At 32.0% G+C, this 15,763-nt stretch overlaps 1 pseudogene; it reads left to right on the forward strand.

The window, feature by feature from the left end:
• The first annotated feature begins 953 nt into the window (after window positions 1–953).
• LOC149577351 (disease resistance protein L6-like) lies at window positions 954–11,357 on the forward strand (annotated as a pseudogene).
• The last annotated feature ends 4,406 nt before the right edge of the window (window positions 11,358–15,763 follow it).

Genomic DNA, 15,763 nt, shown 5'->3' on the forward strand with positions numbered 1-15,763 from the left:
TTAGAGGGAGTCATTGTGGATAAATTACCACCTCAATTGGGGTTTTTGAATTATTAGTTCTTGTTGTAGGTAGGAAACTATAGCATTCAATGCACTTCAACTTTTCAATTTGTTTTTTCAATTAGAACAATATATTATTCAAATACTTTTTGAACTATAAAGTTTTAATATTTATTATATTAAAAATAATTCAACAAAATATATTTATTGACATTTTGATTGGCTATTATAAGCTACAGTAAGGAGTGCAATTTTTTCATATGTTAGTGCAATCATAACAATTTGTTATTCAATTACATTTTGAAACTATAAAGTTTTAATATATATTATATTTCAAATAATTAACAAAAATATATTTATTGACAATTTAATTGGTTTTTTTTTTTTACAATAGAGCTTGCAATTTTTTGTACACAAAATGCAACAAATTATTTTAGAGACTTTCTAAAAATATTTATTTTTTCTAAAAAAATCTCTAACATTTATTTTAATTGTTAAACAACACTTTACATTAATATTATTTCTTTCTATTGAACTCAACAAAAATCAAAACTACCATCCTCAACACAAATCAAAACTATTAAACTACTATCTATAGGAATTAGACTAGATGCATTGTGTCTTTTTAAAAAATGTAATGATAAATTAGTACAATTAGTTATAAGATATAATATCAACTCTTTCAAAACAAATGGAAGGTTAGACTATTACAAAGTAGACATTAAGCTACTACATTAGAAACAAAAAGTCAAAGCAATAATAAAAAAAATGGCCATAAACTATTGCATTGCAAACAAGTCAGACACAAATCATAAACAACGCTTCTTGACAACAGTTAGATCTCTATCAATTTGAGGTTCATGCTAGCCTAATGTTTCTCCTCTTTATAATGATTCACTTGCCAAATCATTTAGCTAGTCTATTGTCTAAGCTTTGAAAGATTGCATTCCATTATGGAGGAAGTGCTTCCAAGATATCATGTTTCTATTAATAAAAAAAGACCTAATGTCAAAAAAACATTGGGCAGCCTCATCTGCCGCAATCTTAAGAGGTTTTTCCTAAGAGTGTTTCTTGATGAGGACGAACTACAACAAGGGAATTTTTTAACCCCTATAATAGAAACTGCCATTAGTAATACCACCATTCATATTGCTATTTTCTCTTAAGAATACATGGAATCTCTATGGTGCTTGAATGAGGTTTTGTGGATGTTGGACTACCATGGTTCCAAACTTATCCCAATCTTCTATGACATCCAACCTTCTAACCTTCGTTATATTCAAAAGGGAGCATATTCCAAAGCCTTTAGCAATCACAAAGATAAGGGTAGGATTGAAATTTCACTATTGGAGAGATGGTTGAGTGCTCTAAACAAAGTATTAGGTGTTTTTGGTCTTTTGTTCAGCAAGGTCAAAGAGTAAGCATTCCCATTTTCTATCACTTGCAAATTTATGCTGATGATTGTTAATTTTATTTGTCTTTTAGTCTATTTTTTCCCCATTTCTCTTACTTCTTTGATGAAGGGAATGCTGTGATTTGAAACATTTTCCATTTCTCTTATTTCTTATGGTTATCAAGTGATTTGTTGGCAAAAAAGTTATACAGTCAAAGTCAAAAACAATAGCAATCAACTTTTTGCATTCTTCTGTATTGATAGTTAACTAATGTTTATAGCAATTTATTTTTTATATTTCATCTATCTTGGTGAGTTTTTAGATAGAATTGTGGGCAATGTATTGAAATAGGTGATGATGGAAACACTAGATGTAGCTATACACCCTGTGGGGCTCCATCAAGCTGTAGAGCAATTCTAGAATAAGGTTTTGAATGAAATGAGATCGAGTGATATTGTTGTTGTAGGGATTGTAGGACTCGATTATGTTGTGGGGATTGTGGGACTTGGGGATGTTGGTTCTTGGTTATTTTGCACACATAGATGTCTTGTTGTCATTGATGTCAAATTTATCTTAAGGTTTTGTATAGTTGTTGATTGCAGTGTATCAAAGTAATACAATAGTTGATGCACATGCTTATGTTGACACAATTGTTTGGAGACTATTGAAATAGGTTGCACAAATTTTTTCTAGATATTTGAACCTCTTTCTAGAAGGTTTTTCATGTGTGAGATCAATTGTATATTGTTGGTAGATCATCAGTACATTGTTCATTGGCATATAGCTTGAGTGTCTTTCTAGAGAATATTGAAGATGGCTTCTAAAGCTATCCCCAATCACTTCAACCCTTTTCCAATGGTTTGGAGTTATTGTCTAGTGGCCACTCATTAAATTCAACTTTGTTTGAATGTTCAGGTGGACACTCAGGCTGGCTTTTTGGTCCCCATTTTTGCATACGAATCAGTATCAATTTTTTGCTTGGATATGATGTAGATGGAAATAAAAAGATACTTTTTTTCTAGTCTCATAGTCTAGTCTATTTTGTAGTTAGAAATGTATCATTATGTCCTGGATTGATTTTGAGATAGAATAAGTGTGTACAGGAATAATCTTGCCAAACACTTTTGTTTTGATTTCTCTATGATTGAGGAAGTCAATTCTAATTACAACACAAAATGTTCCCAATTTGGAAGATGTTGTTTCTGTTAGAAGTATTGAAGTTCTGAGAGATGAGGGTGAATCAGAACTTAAAGAATTAATTCAAAAACTAGCTATAGATTTTTGCATTAAACAACTCATAAACTGAATGCATTCAAAATTTTCTCATCATAGTAAACATTCACCATGAACAGAAAGAAATATCAACTCACAAAATAGAGAGACAAATTTGTGCCAAGTGGAAAACCCTTAAAAATATTTATAGTTTCATCATAGGGAGAAAAAACCACTCCATGAACCTGTAATTTTATTGAGCTTCAACTCCTTAAATCAGTAGCAACAATTGCTCAGGATTTTACACCCTCTATATCTTTTGCTTTTGGTTTACAACTTTACATACACATATAACTATATATGCTACACCTATACATGTAGGTAAATGTAAGATATAGCTTTCAGAATGTAACTTTTACAAGTTTTCAATGTATTTGTGTCTCCTTTTCTCCATTGAATCACACTCATACATTTAGATTTTTACAATAATCTCTTTAAATATAGATGAGATTCATATAGAATCAGTTATGAAAAAACAAACTGAACTATTTAGAATCGTTCCAAAAAATGCCCTTATTATATGTGCTTTAAAACAATATGTTAATAGTTAAACCACCAAATTTTTCATGTGACTTTTGAATAGCAACATATGCCTTATAAACAAAAAAATCCAACAAATCAAACTAGAGAATCTTTATTTCTTTCTTCTTATTTTTTGAAACTTCATTTCAAAATAATGCCATTAGGGTTCATAAGAAACCCTTTTTTAAAATATCATCAAGGTTCATAAAAAACCTTCTATTTTTTAAAAATGTAATAAGGGTTCGTAGAATAAAAACCATTTTGATTTTATACATGAAAATCTCATATCCTCAAGATAAATGAAACATTCAAACTGACTAAAACATTCAAAAACTTTTATTCCCCTTTTTCATTCCTTTTAAAAAAATATAGCTGACTACAAAAAATTTTAGGCTCTATTTACCTTATTCTTCCTTTTCAAAAAATTTTGAGCAAATTGAAATGATCATACCTATAACTAGCTTTACCTCCATTTTTCTTTATTTTTCAATGAAACACTTTTTCATAGTTTCAAAGAACCTCATTTCTTTATTTTTCTTGCTCGTCCATGCTTACTTAGAGAAATCAAAATAGGTGAGAATCCATACAAGAAAAGAATAAGAAATTCATCAACATTTGATAGCGAACAAAACCTTTCCATATTCTTTTATAGAGTAGTGAACCAAGCTTTCAATGTCATTTCCATTCCATATTCTTTTACATAGCAGTGAACCAAACATTCAATGTCATTTGTCACAGAAGCAAAACATTCAAACAAATTTTCATTTTCATAGAGTAAGGCAAAAAGACATTCCAAATTTCATTTGTAGACTAAAATTCAAACAAATGCCCACAACCTGAATCAAGTTTAAACCTTGTTTCAAATCCATCACAAAAAGCTTACACTTGGCAAGATTCGTATTACATGTAGACCCTTCTTAATTGCCATGTACAGGTGGTGCTCAGGTTGTTTAAAGTCTTATTTACTATGCCACCACTTTTATGTTTTCTTTAATGCCAGAAAAATATTTGATATTCCTTGTGCCACCTATTTCAAACTTGCCTTTTCTTTGTGTTTGTGCCATGTAATCCAATTTACAAACTTGCCACCTTTTCAATGTCAAACTTGCCACTTAAAACACTTTGCCACCTTTTAAAAACAATTTGCCACCATATGGTCAACAATCTCCCCCATTTTTTGAGGAAAAAACTTTCACCATCTAATATATACAAGATGAAATATAAGAAATGCAAGCTTCTTTTCATATACCATCTAATATATACAACATAATGTATAGAACAAATATGCTGACGAAAGAACAAGTATTACAAGTAGATCACTGTCACTGAACAAAAAATGTGTTGATCACTATTACAAAAACCACAAAATTTGAACACAGATGCTAATCACTATCACAATGTGTTGATAATGCTAATTACTACTACATGTGAATGCTGACTACCAAACATAACTCTAATATCTCCCCCAAAAATTTTGCATCAAAAAATTTGACCATCTGCTTTTCATATAAGAAAATTTCTATGAATAGAAGCAGAAACCTAACATAGAATATATATGTGCAAAAACTCTATATCAGCATTGATTGAGAGAAAACTCCTAATTGAGTTTTTAGTTGTTCAAAGGATTCCCTAGGTAGAGCTTTAGTAAAAATGTCTACTACCTATCCTTGAGTGGGTACGTAGATCAGTTTGAATTCATTATTAAGAACTTTATCACACAAGAAGTGAAGTTTAATAGCCACATGTTTTGTGCATGAGTGCATTACTAGATTTTTACTCAATTGAATAGCACTCATATTGTTACATATGATAGAAATAGGTTTTGAGACTTGAATACCTAAATAAAACAATTGATAATCCATCCAAATTAGCTAACTGCAACAAGGAGTAGCAGCAACATACTCAGATTCATAGGTAAACAATGTAACACAATCTTATTTTTTGCTATGCCAGGCAACTAAGCAATCACCAAGGAAGAAAGCTACACCACTAGTACTCTTTTTGTCATCAGATCCACCCCAATCTACTTTAGTATAACCAGAAAGTGTAAAGTCATTACTCTGAGATACCATAAACCAGAATCAAGTGTACCTTGAATGCACTTTAGTATTTGATTTACTGCATTGAGATGAGACTATTTTGGATCAAACTGGAATCTTGAAATCATGCACACTGCTTGCATTATGTCAGGTCTAGATACTGTAAGATATAATAAACTTCCAATCATAGATCTATATATAGTTTGATTTATAGAAGGTGAGCCATCATTCTTCATTAGTTTGTAGTCTCTCTCCATAGGAGTGCTTACTAGTTTACAATCAACCATATTAAACTTCCTCAACATTTCCTTTGCATATTTTGTTTGAGAAAGAAAAAGGCATGTTCAAACTGTGAGACTTGCAGTCCAAGAAAAAATGTGAGCACACCCAATAAAGACATTTCAAACTCAAATTCCATAATTCTTGAAAAAAAATTGCCGATTCATCATTAGTAGACGCAAAAATAATATCATCCATGTAGATTTCTACTACCAAAATGTCATCATTTATGACTTTGATATACAAAGTGTTATCTTCTTTTCCATGAGAAAATCCTTTTAGAATTAGATGTTTATCTGACATGGAATACCAAACTCTAGGAGCTTGCTTTAAACCATATAATGCATTTTTGAGTCAAAAAACATAATCAGGTTTGTCAAAAGATTCAAAACCCTCTCACTATTCCATACAGACTTCCTCTTCAAGATACAAATTCAAGAATGTGGTTTTAATATCCATTTGGTAAATAGTAAACCTTTTATAATTGGCATATGCAAGAAAGATTCTAATTGATTCCATCCTTGCAACTAGTGTAAATATTTTACCAAAATCAATTCCTTCTTGCTGAGCATATCCTTTGCATACAAATCTAGCTTTATTCCTTATTATTTTGCCATCTTTGTTCAATTTGTTATGAAACACCATTTTCCACCTATGACATTTTTCTTATCAGTTCTAGGAACAAGTTCCTAGGTTTTATTTTTCTCAATTTGATTTATTTCTTCTTGCATAGTATTTTGCCAATAGGAGTCTGATAAGGATTTAGTAACAGTTTTGGGTTTGAAATCTGATATTAAATAAAAATGTTCAGCAATATTTTCTTGTTCATCTATTTTGGCCTTTCTTCTAGTCAAGATTCCTTTTTCTACATCTCCAATAACTTGAGACTCAAGATGTCTCTTAGCAATTATCCTAGATGAAGTTTTTATTTTTGAACCAGTATTTGTTACTTTGGGACTTGAATTGTTTTCTTGTTCAGTTTCATCAGCAATTTTAGACTCAACATTTTCAAGGTTCTCATCATGCAAAGTTTTTGGTTTTTGAGATGATGCTTCTTCAGGATCCTCTTTATTATTGTAGCATATAGAATTTTCATCAAACACAACATGTATGGCTTCCACTATATTATTCAACCTTTTTCATAGCATTTAAAGGATTTTCTATGTGTAGAGTATCCAAGAAAAATCCCTTCATTAGATCTTGAATTGAAATTTTCTAAAGAATCATCATTCTTTTTGATGAAGTATTTATAGCCAAAATTTTTGAAATTTTTAGCATTAGCTATTTTCCCATTCCATAATTCATATGGAGTATGAGCTGTTCTAACTCTTATTTATGCTCGGTTTAGAATGTAGATAGCTATATGAATGACTTCTTTCCAAAAAAATTTAGGTAGCTTTGCTTCATTTAGCATAGTTCTAGCTATTTCTTTAATTGTTCTATTTTTCCTTTCCACAACATTATTTTGCTATAGTGTTCTAGTAGTAGAGTATTGTCTTTTAGTGCCATGTTTCTCACAATACTCAATGAATTCTTGAGAAGTAAATTCTCCTCCCCTATCGGACCTTAAACATTTTAACTTCAAATCAGTTTCCCTTTCTACCATTTTTCTAAAAAAATTGAAACGATCAAAGGCTTTTGATTTGTGTTTCAGAAATATTACCCACACCATTCTTGAATAGTCATCTATGAATTACATAAAATATTTCTCACCATTTAATGTAGTTTTAGTTGGTCCACATAGATTAGTATGCACAAGTTCAAATGGTCTCTTTGATAAGTATTCTTTTATTTTAAAAGATACTCTTATTTGTTTTCCTTTCACACATTCTTCACAAATATTCACTGGTTTACTAATTTGTGGTAATCCTCTAGCCTTTTTATTCTTACTAATTCTAGCAAGATTTTCAAAGCCAAGATCTCTCAATCTTTTGTGCCACAACCAATTTTCTTCTACCTGACTCATAAGACAAGTGTTAATCAAAGATGCTTCTTGAACAATAGAATCAATCAGGTTATAAAGATTTCCACTTGTCCTTAAGCCACTACCAATGACTTTATCCCTTCCATTTTTGATAATGCATCCTTTAGCATTAAAGGAAATAGAATACCCATTATCACAAATCTAACTAACACTTAAAAGATTATGTTTCAAACCTTCTGCAAAGTATACATCATGAATTGATGTATCTTTGTTTAAAATTATTGAGCCTCTTCCTATTATATAGGCTCCTAAATTATTGCCAAAGCAAACAAACCCTCCATCAAAATCTTCTAGGGTTTTGAACTTACTTTTACATTTACATCCAGTCATATCACGTGAGTAGGCACTATCCAAAACCCATGTTGTAGGCTTTTGAGAAAATAGGGATGTTTCAATAATTAAAGATTTTCTAGATGTCTTAACTTGTTTCCAAATCTATTTAGGTCTTAAATTTAGTTTGCAAAGATTTATAAAATGTACTGGAAATATCTGAAACATCTTATGATTCTTTTCTTACCATGACTGGTACTATTTTTACAAAAAATTGCCTTATGCCCAAAGACATTATAGTTAAAACAATAACCTTTGAAGAAGAATTTATTTTTCTATTTAGAAAACTCCTCAGATGAACATTGCAAAGCATTCAATTTTTTATCCTTTTCTTCAAATAAGATTTTTGATTTTCTATAATTTGATTTGCTTCTTTTAACTCTTCTTGAAGTTTTATATTTTCATTCTCATGATTTGGAATTAACTTCTTTAATCTTTTAAGTTCTTGCAAATATTTGAGAAGTTCTTCTTCAAGATCAATTTCTTCATTTGAATCATATGAAGATTCGGATTCACTAGATTCAGGTTTGGGGGTGTTAACTATTTCAGCCATGAACAACCTTTCCCCTTCTTCATCAACATCACTTGACTCTTCATTTGAGTCTTCTTTTGATAGAAGAATTTTCTTTTTGAAATCCTTGAATCTTTTGTTTTGATTCCAAGGTTTCCTTTTTGAAAACTTTTTAGTTTTCTCATCATAGTCTTCTAGTTTTACATTTGGATATTTTGCAGAAAAATGTCCTAACTAACCACAACTAAAACATTTTGGTTTTTCTTTGTATTTCTTTCTCATTCTCCTAACTAATAATGCTTCTAGAGCGTATGTTTAGTTTGAATCACTCTTTTCTTGTTTTTCAACCTTAAAGATTGTCTCTTTTGATGTAGAACTAGCTTAATTGATAATTCTCATTTCATATGTAGTTAGGGTTCTTTGTAATTGATGTAGAGTCAATTAGAAAAACTTTTCTTTTCTTCTAAAGTAGAAATTTTAGTTTCAAATTTAGGCAGAACTGACCTAATGACTTTTGAAACTATGTCATGTTCTTCAATTTGTTCATCTAGACCTCTTCTAGCATTGACTATTTCATCAGTTCTTAAGAAATATGCTGAAATATTTTCATCTTTATTCATTTTCAAATTATCAAACTATGTTTTGAGAGTTAACAGTTTGGACTCTTTAACTTTTTCATCTCCTTGATAAATGGTTTCAAGTTTCACCCAAATTTCATATGCTGATTTGCAGTAGATAACTTTTGCAAACACATCTTTGGTGAGACCAGATAGAAGGGCATATCTTACCTTCTTATCCAGTTCATATGACAATTTATCATTGACATCAGGAGGGACTATTGGTGGGACACCATATTTTGTCATAACAACATCCCACATTCTAACATCTAAAGAATGTATAAATGTGTCCATCATTACTTTCCAAAAGACATAATCATTACCATCAAATAGTGGAGCCCTGTTAAGGGAAGCTCCTTCATCCTGTGCCATAACTTCTAAAAAAAAATCACTAGAACAATTCCTAAAAGGAATCCTACGCTATGATACCACTTATTGGAAGTATTGAAGTTATGAGGGGGGGGAAGGTGTGAATTAGAACTTATAGATTTAATTCAAAAACTAGTTATAGATTTTTGCATTAAACAACTCATAAACTGAATGCATTCAAACTTTGCTCATAATAGTAAACATTCACCATGAATAGAAAGAAATATCAACTCACAAAATAGAGACACAAATTTGTGCGAAGTGGAAAACCCTCGAAAATCCTTATGGTTTTGTCATAAGGAGAAAAAAACACTCCATGAACCTGTATTTTTATTGAGCTTCAACTCCTTACAATCAGCAACAACAACTACTTAGGGTTTTTAACCCTCTATATCTTTTGCCTTTTGTTTACAACTTTACATACACATACAACTATATATGTTACACCTATACATCTAGGTAACTGCAAGATATAGCTTTCAGAATGCAACTTTTACAAGTTTTCAATATATTTATGTCTCCTTTTCTTCACTGAATCACACTCATACATTCAGATTTTTACATTAATCTCTTTAAATAGAGATGAGATTCGTACAAAATCAGTTATGAAAAAACAAATTGAACTAGTTAGGGCCATTTCAAAAAATACATTTATTATATGTGGTTTAAAACAATCTGTTAACAATTGAACCACATAATTCTTCATGTGTCTTTTGAATACTAGCATATGCCTTATAAATAGCAAAATCCAACAAATTGAACCAGAGAATCTTCATTTCTTTCTTCTTAGTTTTTGAAACTTCATTTCCAAATAATGTCATTAGGGTTCATAAGAAACCCTTTTAAGAAATATCATTATGGTTCATAAAAAACCTTCTATTTTTAAAAAAATGTCATAAGGATTCGCAGAAGAAAAACCCTTTTGATTTTATACATGAAAATCTCATATCCTCAAGATAAACGAAACATTCAAACTGATTGAAACATTCAAAAACTTTTATTCCCCCTTTTCATTCCTTTTAAAAAGAATCCAGCTAACTGCAAAAACTTTCAGCCTCTATTTACCTTATTCTTCCTTTTCAAAAAAATTTGAGAAAACTAAAACGATCATACCTATAACTGACTTTACCTCCATTTTTCTTTATTTTTTAATGAAACCTTTTTTCACAGTTTCGAAGAACCTTCTTTCTTTATTTTTCTCAGTCATCCATGCATGCACAGAGAAATCAAAATAGGTGAGAATCCATACGAGAACAGAATAAGAAATTCATCAATGTTTGGCAACAAACAAAACCTTTCCATATTCTTTTACAAAGTAGTGAACTAAGCTTTCAATGTCGTTTCCATTCCATATTCTTTTATAGAGCAGTGAACCGAACTTTCAATGTCATTTGTTGTAGAAGCAAAACATTTGAGCAACTTTTCATTTTCATAGAGTAAGGCAAAAAGACATTCCAAATTTCATTCGTAGAGTAAAATTCAAACAAATGCCCACAACCTGAATCAAGTTTAAACCTTGTTTCAAATCTGCCACAAAAATCTTACACTTGGTAAGATTCGTATTACATGTAGACCCTTCTTAATTGCCATCTACAGCCCATGCTCATGCTATTTAAAGTCTTATTCACTATGCCACCACTTTTACCTTTGCTTTAATGTTAGAACAATATTCGATATACCTTGTGCCACGTGTTTCAAACTTGCCTTTCTTGCCTTTGCATTGTGTTTGTGCCACATAATCCAATTTACAAACTTGCCACCTTTTTAATGTCAAATTTGCCACCTAAAACAATTTGCATCCTATTAAACAAAATTTGCCACCATATGGTCAACAGTTTCTTGTCTGAGGTGAATAAGAAGAATTTACCATCATTGCAGAAAAGATTGCTTATTGAGAATGCCAGTCGAGGGAGGAGCTTGCTTAGGGTTCGTCTCCGAGGGTTCAAACTTCTCATTGTTTTAGATGACGTAGATAATACAGAGAAAATAGAGAATCTCTTGTTGGTAGTGAAAGACGTGCTTGGAAATGGAAAAGGTTGACTTCAACATTAACATCCAACATAGAATTTGAAGATTAATGCCAAGCTTTATGCTATTTGGAAATGGCAAACTCCAGTTCCACCGCTGATCTTTCAGCTCATAACAGTTAACATAAAAGTCTTATTATATTGCATGGTTATCGGCAGTTTTTTAAAGAAGTTTATTAGTAGTCATATAAATTTTTGAATTTGATGCTTAATAATGCATGCAATCATGTTGAAGCTGTCGTATAGAACTCTAGAAAGTAGTTTTAATTAGTTCTTTTCTAAATAAATATACCAACAGTGGTATTAAATATGATGAGTTCTGGAAAATCTATGTAATATGTAATAAAAAGTTATTCATTTGATTCTGTTCAAAACCAGAGCATACTTTGTTTTTGAATAAAAATTGTATTTGAAGGCATGTTTATTTGTTTGTTTGTCTTCTTTTCCATTATAAATAAGATTGTCTGGGTGTTCATATTCTACATTTGGTATCAGAGCTAAAGATGTTTGGAAGACAGCAGCATGGAAAACAATTTGCAAATCCCAGAGTTTGATGGAGTTGATTACCAATATTGGTCAATCAAGATGAAGACTTTTTTGATTGGAAAAGATTTTTGGGAGATCGTTGAATCCGGATATGAAGAGCCTCTAGATTGGAATACTCTCCAACCTAATGACAGAAGATTGAAGAAAGAAGCTGAGAAGAAGAATGCAATGGCATTGTTTCACATTCAGATGGCTCTTGATAAGAGCCTGTTTCCTTGAATTGTTGATGCACAGATAGCAAAAGAGGCCTAGAAGACTCTAAAAGATGCTTACCATGTCAATGATCAAATCAAGGTTGTAAAGCTACAATCCTTGAAAAGAGAATATGAGAAATTGAAGATGAAGAAGACAGAGAGTGTGGGAGATTTCTGTGTAAGAGTGAAAGATGTGACTCATAAAATGGCCACTTTGGGTGAATCTATTGCTCAAGAGCAAATAATACAAAAGGTATTGAGATCTCTAACCCCAAGATGGAATATTGTAGTAATTTCCATAGAAAAAAGAAAAAATTTAGCTACTATGGAGTATGATGAATTGGTTGGATCTCTTATATCACATGAGGATAGAATAAGGGACACATCTACCAGTGTTAATGAGAAGGCTTTTGCTTCCCAATTGCAAATTTTAAAGAATGATGGTGCTAGCAGCAGTAGTAACAACAACAAAGGCTCGGGAAGGGGCCGAAATCAGAATTTTTCAAGAGGATCTAGAGGAAGAGGACGTGCTCAAGGAGGAAGAGGTAGAGGCAGATTTGATAAAAGGGACATCCAATGCTATCATTGCAATAAGTATGGACATTTGGAGAGAGAGTGTAGACTGAAATTTGGTAACAATAATGCAAATTATGCCCAACAAGATGAGGATCCTTCCTCGGGTAATTTATTTTTGTGTTATGGGAAAGGTGAAAGTAATGTGAATGATGTTTGGTATTTGGATTCTAGATGCTCTAACCATATGTCTGGTAACAGAGAAATATTTTCAAAGCTTGATGATAGTTGCAGATCCAATATTACCCTTGGTAATAATAATACTGTGGATGTTGCGGCCAAAGGAGCCTTGAGTGTTCAGACAAAAGAAGGTTGAAAAGTGTTCAAGATATTTATTATACTCCCAAGTTGAAGCATAATTTATTGAGTGTTGGGTAGCTATGTGAGAAGAATTATAGAGTGGTATTTGAGAACATACACTGTACTATCTATGATAAGAATTAAAAAAAAAAAGTGATTGCAATTGTTCCTATGACAAAGAATAGGATGTTTCCTTTGAATTTTGGTCAAAATGATAATCAACTTGTTAATATGGCTTATGAGGATAAAAGTTGGTTGTGGCATTTCAGGTATGGCCATTTGAATTTCAATAGTTTGAAGAATCTAACATCAAATGCATTAGTTCTTGGATTGCCTAAGGTTGAAGAGCATAAACAAATTTGTGAAGGGTGTGCAAAAGGGAAACATTCAAGGGAATAATTTCCAAAAGGCAATGCATGGAGGGCCCAATACCCACTTTAGCTTATTCATTCATATATTTGTGGTCCAATGCAAACACAAAGCTTGGGTAAGTCATCATATTTCATTACTTTTATTGATGATTACTCATGCATGTGTTGGGTATGTTTTTTGAAGATTAAGGATGAAGCCTTTGATACGTTCAAAAGGTTTAAAGCTCATGTAGAGAATGAGAAAGGGAACACAATCAGATGTTTGAGAACAAATCGAGGAGGAGAGTTTTGTTCAAACAATTTTCATAATTTTTGTGAGATGAATGGCATCAAAAGACAACTCACAGCTGCATACACACCCCAACAGAATGGAGTGGTTGAAAGGAAGAACCATACTGTGGTAGAAATGGCAAGGAGCATGTTACAAACCAAGGGTTTGAACAATTCTTATTGGGCTGATTTAGTTGCTACAGCCGTATATATTCTCAACAGGAGTCCTACAAGTGCCCTACACAAGATGACTCCATATGAAGCATGGTATGAGAAAAAGCCTAACGTAAATCATTTTAAATTTTTTGGTTGTTTGGCTTATGTTCGCATCCCTGATCAGAATAGGCAAAAGCTAGATGCTAAAAGTTGATCATGTATTTTTGCGGGTTATAGTGAGGAAAGCAAAGCTTATAGATCATTCAATCCTATTACTAATAAGATTGTTGTTTCAAGAGATGTGATTTTTGATGAAGGGGGAGTTTATGGTCATCAAAAACATGTTGGAAAGCCAAAATCAGTTTTGGATGATGATGATATTGCTGATAATGATAATGAGTAGCCAGCTAATGGTTCTATTTCAAAATCGCCAAGTCCACCAAGAAACCCCTCACCAATCCCAAGAGCAAGTCCATCCTCAAGTCCTCCGAGGAAGGTAAGAAGATTGAGTGATATCTATGAGAGGTGTCAAAATCAAGCACATGAAGAAGATCCAATAGGTGAGATAGTAAATTTTGCATTACTCGTTAAAGCTGATTTTGAGCCATCATGTTTTGAAGATGCATGTGTTAATGAGGTTTGGATCCAAGCAATGAATGAAGAGATGGATTCCATTGATAGGAATGAAACATGAAAGCTTGTAGATCTTCCACATAAGAAGAAGAAGATTGGCACAAAATGGGTCTATAAGACCAAGTATAATAGTGATGGGAGTATTGAAAGACACAAGGCAAGATTGGTTGCTAAAGGTTTCACTCAAAAGTATGGCATTGATTATGAAGAAACTTTTGCACCAGTAGCAAGACAAGAAACTATTAGGATGATGATGATATTGCTGATAATGATAATGAGCAGCCAACTAATGGTTCTATTTCAAGATCACTAAGCCCACCAAGAAACCCCTCACCAATTCCAAGAGCAAGTCCATCCTCAAGTCCTCCAAGGAAGATAAAAAGATTGAGTGATATCTATAAGAGGTGTCAAAATCAAGCACATGAAGAAGATCCAATAGGTGAAACAGTAAATTTTGCATTACTTTCTAAAGTTGATTTTGAGCCATCATGTTTTGAAGATGCATGTGCTAATGAGGTTTGGATGCAAGCAATGAATGAAGAGATGGATTCCATTGATAAGAATGAAACATGAGAGTTTGTAGATCTTCCACATAAGAAGAAGAAGATTGGCACAAAATGGGTCTATAAGACCAAGTATAATAGTGATGGGAGTGTTGAAAGACACAAGGCAAGATTGGTTGCTAAAGGTTTCACTCAAAGATATGACATTGATTATGAAAAAACTTTTGCATCAGTAGCAAGACAAGAAACTATTAGGATGCTATTCTCTCTTGCAGCTCAAAAGAAATGGAGTATTCATCACATGGATGTGAAAAGTACCTTCTTGAATGGGTACTTAGAAGAAGAGGTATATGTGGGACAGCCACAAGGTTTTGAGATTCAAAGCAAAGAAGATTATGTCTACTAGTTGAAGAAGACTTTGTATGGCCTCAAGCAAGCACCACGTGCGTGGTATGCAAGAATTGATGAATATTTTCAGCAGAATGGCTTTCAAAGAAGTAAGAGTGAACCTACCCTTTACTACAAACAAGAAGGTAATGATATTCTCATTGTGAGTTTGTATGTTGATGATTTGTTATATATGGGCAGTAGTTCAAAGATGAAAGATGAATTTAAAGTTGCTATGATGAATGACTTTGAGATGAAAGATTTAGGTCTCATGAAGTACTTTCTTGGCATGGAGGTTTATCAAGGTAAAGATAAAAAATTTATTTGTCAAGAAAAGTATACAAAAGATATGTTGAAGAAATTTGATATGGTTGATTGTAAACCTCTTTCCACTCCAATTGCTCATGGAGTTACATTATGTAGAGATGATGGTGCTGAAATTGTTGATGAGACATTATACAGGAGGATTGTGGGGAGTTTGATGTT

Source organism: Cupressus sempervirens, chromosome 1 (assembly GCF_028749045.1).
Source record: "Cupressus sempervirens isolate cs-2001-9-10 chromosome 1, ASM2874904v1, whole genome shotgun sequence".
NCBI lineage: Eukaryota > Viridiplantae > Streptophyta > Pinopsida > Cupressales > Cupressaceae > Cupressus > Cupressus sempervirens.